Here is a 6571-nt window from a genome sequence, read left to right on the forward strand (position 1 = left end):
CCAGTGACTCATAAGTTTCTGGCAAATGAGTGTTTGAAAATACAAAGACTAACCTGATTAGTTAATTTTCATTGTGACAATAGTTTATGTTACCATAATTATTGTAAAGTTATAATCTACGAACATAGCACAATATACACACTTAAGACGGTATTCACAAATAGAATGATGTTCATAACGCCATTTTGTAATGTTTAATACGAGATTTGGAATTTCTTGCCAGCGGAGGGGCATATGTGTCTCAGAAATGCAAGTGGCTTTGTAGGAATATTATATTATGCCGCTAAACAACAAAGTTATAGCAACATTCCGGCAAGTAATCGTGTTTATGAATGTCTTGCGGAAATAATTTGCCAGAAAGAATCAAGATACGGGCTTGGAAACTTTAAACGAGGACCGTTTAGCAGATAAGCTGTGATGACTATATTTTTTCACTATTTATGCAGGATCTTCATTGGGATAAACGGTTTATATAGTTTGCTAGTGACTACATACGAGATTCACAGGGTTTGTGTGAAAATTGCCGTGGACTTCGCGCAAGTGTATATCCAATACGAATTTCACACTAACAGCATAAATCTAGTATATGGTCACTAACAAACTATATATCTAAGATAATGCAGACATAAAACAGAACACATACATAGCATTATACGGACCTAGCATTGAGTACTGACACATCACTGAGTGCAGATATAGAACACTGTTTAGACATAGCAATCTTAAGGGTGAGAAACTTTGTATGAATAAATCAACAACATTGGATCACCATTGCAAATCCCTACACGTTTTACTGTATTTTCCAACACATAAACACCCCAGGAACTCAACCCTAACCCCAGCTATGAATGCATATATATATATATATATATATATATATATATATATATATATATATATATATATATCACAATGTCACAGAGTCCATGCGGCGAAATCAGCCCACTATGCTACTAAGATCATGTAAAGTTCCAGCTGCAAAGAGCTCTTCGAGATTACTAACAAGCGAATGTCAAGGAACAAATCTACACCACTTCCAACTACCTACTCTCATGTCGACCTTCCGGACATGTTTGCAAATTTCTTCCGTGAGAAGGTACAAACCATTAGAGATAAGCTTGACACCACAATTTCAATCGACTTGTCGTCACCATACAGTTGGGATACAGAATTTGAGCGGCAACCATTAGCAGCATTTGAACCTATCTCTATGGATTTCGTACGTACAATCCTGATGAAGAGTGCACAAAAGTCTTGTGAACTTGATCCAATTCCAACATCACTGCTGCTTGAGTGCTTAGATCCAGTATTGCCTTCACTAACTGATGTTATTAATACCTCTGTCTCATCAAGGGAATTCCCATCATTTTTTAAAACTGCCATTGTAAAGCCTCTGCTGAGAAAACCAACACTAAACCATAACCATTTAAAGAACTACCGCCCAGTTTCTAATCTCCCATTCATGTCAAAAATCTTAGAAAAGGTTGTTCTATCCCAGCTTGTATCTCATCTAACTTCATATAGTCTTTTTACCAATATACAATCTGCATATTGCCCTTGCCACAGTACTGAAACTACTCTTCTAAAAGTAGTTAATGAAATTCTCTCTGCATTGGATAGCGGAAAGATTACAGTCCTCACCCTCCTTGATTTGTCTGCAGCATTTGACACAATAGACCATGATATATTACTTGACTGTCTCCAGCATGTATTTGGCATTCATGATACAGCCTTACTGTGGTTCAAGTCCAACTTGGTCAACAGGACACAAATTGTATCTGCAAATGGAATACACTCCAGCCCAGTTGAACTATGTTGTGGTGTTCCACATGAGTATGTTCTTGGACCTGTTGTCTTCATTATATACAGTCAGTCGCTCTCAAGTGTCATAGATCATCATCCAGTGTCTCACCGACTGTACGCAGATGACACATAAATATACAAAACTAGCCACCCAGCTGAAGTTGATGCTACCTTCCAAGGTGTAGAGGTGCATTTCTGATGTGAAATCATGGATGACATGTAACAAGCTGCAGATGAATGATGATAAAACTGAGGACAGTACTCTCACATTGCACCAACATGTCATGAACATATGCAAGGCTGCATATCTTGAGCTGAGACCCATCAGCTCAATTCGCAAATATCTTTCAGTTGATGTCACTAAAACACTTGTGTGTTCATTAGTACTTTCAAGACTGGACTATTGTAACTCAGTTATGTCTGGTTCTTCTCAATATCTGCTGCAGAAACTTCAAAAAATTCAAAACAGCTGCTCGGATCATACTTAGAGTACCACGATCAGAGCACACCTCCCCGCTGCTCTGTACCCTACACTGGCTATCCATTCGATCCAGAATCAAACACAAAATTTGTTCTCTGTGCTACGTTCCACTGTCGGACTCTAGTCCAACATACCTATCCGACCTCACCCATGTGTACACACCAGCAAGATACTTACGCTCCTCTTCTGACAATCGTATACTCATTATTCTAAGTATGAAAACAAAGTCATATGGACAGCGTTCTTTTGCATACCAGGGCCCAGCAACGTGGAATGAATTGCCCACTGAACTTAGACACAAAGAAACAGTGATTACATTCAAGAGGGCTCTCAAAACTCACTTATTTCGACTGCAAGAACAAACTTAAAGACCTAATAATGTTTCCTACCTTAAATATTCTCAGCATGTTTTTTAATGTTTTCTAATTTCATGGTGTTTGTTGTTGTAATCATATCATTACGTGGTTTTTTTTATCTTATAGGTGTTGTTTAATGTTGTAAAGCGCCTGGAGCTTCTAAAACTTAGGCGCTATACAAAGTCCTCATTATTATTATTATTATTATTATATATATATATATATATATATATATATATATATATATATATATATATATGTGTGTGTGTGTGTGTGTGTGTGTGTGTGTGTGTGTGTTCTACGGAAATTCGAACCCAGGTCCGCTGGTAAACGGCACCCATCGCCTTGTCTAAACACACGTGTGCTCATTCCCTCACGACTAAGCACACATCACCAATAAATGATGGTACTCAATCGGTGCCATGTGCACTCGTGCGTAGGAGACACTCGCATGACGAAATTAATTCTAATGTATCTTCACAGTCATTCCTGATTCCTGTGAAAGAAATCAAGGTATATAGAATTAATTCTAGAGAATTATAAATATACACCAGACAGAACGGAAAGGCTTAAACCACATAATATATTCAGTTTAAAAAATCTCAAGTCCAATTTTCATGAAAGCTTTAACAAACTGTCATTTATTTACTGAAGTAATAGATGTATCTATTTAATTATTTAGTTTTATTTACAAAATACTAGCTAAATTTTCTTCAAAAGAATCGTGCGCCTTCGTGTTATCAACCTTTTGAATACATCGAAGATTAATTTTTTAAATACACATAATCGTTATTATAGTAGTTGTCTTATTTATGACCCTGTTACATAAGCCATAAATTCAATTTGTTGAATCCGAGATAAATAAAATTATATTAAGTCAAGTCTTTATCACTGTATACGTTACATTTTTGAATCTCTATGATATTATTTCTGAAACGCAGTTAAAACAACAAAAATTTATTCTTACACTACATTCCAGTGACTACAAGTTATAAGAGAATATACAGGAGGAATTTAAGAAATGTAGTAAACATATACACTGAATCAGGTTTTACCTTAACTTTCGGTCTGTATCATAATATATTATATCTCATATATTATATCTCTTATTTCATCATCAATTCAATTTTCGAAGCTTAGTTAGTATATGTCACCATTTTGCATTCTCATTTTCAGGTTGGTAGCTATCACAAAGAATAAAACATTAGTTCGGTTTTAACTTCAATTATTAGCGAAGAGTACACAACAAAGGGTATCGCTTACTGCAGTTGTAGTGCCTAAAACAGGAACTTGTGATGGGGGAAACCAATGTTAAAAGAATAGTGTCAGTCAGGATACTCGATTCTATTAAATGTATTAACGCAAAAGGTGGATGAAATACAGCCGTATTTTCCTAATAATACAGAATGAAATTATTCGGCACGTACGTATCCACGACAATACACACCCAAGAACGGGCGTCAGACTTGTCTTATACTTGCCACTGTCTTCCAGAAGTACTCTCGTGCTGCATTCCTTTAATAGGTAAGAAGTCACAAGTGAGAAACAATGTAGTAGTTGTAGTAGTTGTAGGGTTTAACGCCATTTTTCAGCACACGATAGGCTATACATGGTGGCCAGTATTAATGGTGGAGGAAGAACCCGGGAAAACCCCGGAATGAACCATCGACCCACGAGAAACTACTGGCAAGCTTTCTCGCATACCCACATTGGCTGAATCCGAGACTCGAACCCACGCAGAGGTAAGATGGCAGTGATCCGTAACGGAGAGTGCTTTAGACCACTCGGCCACTCGGGGCCCCCGAGAAACAATGTTTGTTGTTTATCCTGAATGTCATTTTATAGACATCTTGTATAATAGATTCGCTTAGTTTCATATTACTATTCTGCAAACACATACACGCAGATACAAGTTTTTTACCCGAACAATAAATAAACACCACCTTTTTCTAGTGTCAATACTGTATTAACTCATGTTATTTGTTAAAACTAACTTGTAATGATGACATAATCTTCTGTATTTACCGTGGTTGAATATAGTAACAGTAATATTTATGGCTGCCTCAAAAATAAAAATTACTCCATTTCTCCATGACTCAGTATGGCCCAAATAAGGCGAGTAATACAGGAGCTCAGAAGAAATAACAATTAATTAACCTTAAAGATATTTATTGTATCAATAATGTATCTTAACAACAGTTAAAGATTAAGGGTCACACTTTTCCTTCACATAATATGTTACAAAAGGTCGTGAGTAAAAACAATAAATTTTAACTCCACAATGATACTTAAACTATGTTTTCTTTCATACTTCATTTTTCAAGTTTATTAAAAGCTACAGAAGTATACACATCAAAACATCTGATTCACGGTTTTCAAAATAGCGTATGAATTTTGACTACACTGTTTGTACAGTAAATATTTTCTTGGATACCTAGCAACAAGAAAGCAAATTGTGTAGGTTTTCATCTAAGTTAGAATCGAAATAGTCAATCATTGTGACATTGGCAGGTGTCTATTCAGTAAATTTCGCAATGGAATAAAAAAAAACATTATACAATTTTTATTACTAAAATCTATGTCATCTAATAATAAATGTGCTATGCTCATAATGAAATCACAGTGAGATACACTTATCACAAAATTCATCTGCGTCACATCAAGAAACTAGACGCCAAAAGCGACAATACGATGTAATTGGTAACAAATTTAGCGGTCCACTCCTCTGGTGTCTGGTCGGCAGCAGGAGCAGGGGTGGGAGTTCTACAGTCAGGACATGCAAGTGTGTCTCACTGTGTCCCCGTCTCTTAAAAACTGCAGGCATGTTTGCGGATACACTTCTCACAAAATGTATGTAGACACGCCAGTACTTTCGGCGACTCGAATGTTTCCAAACATATTGGGCAATTCAGTTGTTTAAAACTAGCCACCGGAGTTTCTGTCATTGTGACATGTACATATGGATGTATGTTACACACCTATCGTACAAAGTTACCTAACAAGTTCTATATGAGGAATTAGTAGTGGACACTTAACAAACTTCCTTGTTTCGATATTGAAAGAACGCGTAATAATACATCGAAATGACGGAGATAGACAGTAACCTGTAGGCCTTCTCAACACTTAATACTTAATATTCTGATACTTTATCTCTTTCACTTACTGAGTGTCTACCCTCATAAACATAGGTTCACTATCAAGGCAGGAAACTGTGATAAGATCTGTCATGGTGATGGGCTATTACCATGGGCTATGGTAATAGATCATTGCACACGTAATACCCTGTACAAAGAACAATCACGTGGTCTGTAATACAGATATGGGAGCGTAGTCATATGATATATTAGGAATGGGTGTTCTTACAGCTAAATATAACTGTTCTTACTGGCAAGGAGCAAAGTGTTTTATCCGATGCGACCGTTGTTGTTGTAGGGTTTAACGCCATTTTTCAGCACACGATAGGCTATGCATGGCTGCCAGTGTTAATAGTGGAGGAAAAAACCCGGAAAGAACCACCGAATTTTGACTTCACATGAATAAGCTGTCTTAGAAGTCCTTAAATAAACGTAGATTAGGAAAACCTGAAAGGTTGAACAATACACAGATAACAAATTTTGTGGTAGAGTTTGACCGAAGATAAACGGACCAGGAAAAATCGGCAAGAATCTGCCTACTGTATACTCTGTACAAAAATGGATTACTACCGACTAATATTATTTCTAGCTAATAAAAGAAGCATTATAAAGCTTGATGATAAAAGCCTAGCTATCAAGATTGATATGATCGGAAATAAAGTTGTCAAATTGTCGACAAACAACACCAATAGAATAAGTGCTCAGTTCATTAACGTACATGGATCATTTTAAATTCAAGATTCTAGTGATTTAAACCTATTTGCCTTTTTGTTAAATCTGGATCATAGGTACAGTCC

Source organism: Sinohyriopsis cumingii, chromosome 5, assembly GCF_028554795.1.
Source record: "Sinohyriopsis cumingii isolate HCF-2022 chromosome 5, ASM2855479v2, whole genome shotgun sequence".
Lineage (NCBI taxonomy): Eukaryota > Metazoa > Mollusca > Bivalvia > Unionida > Unionidae > Sinohyriopsis > Sinohyriopsis cumingii.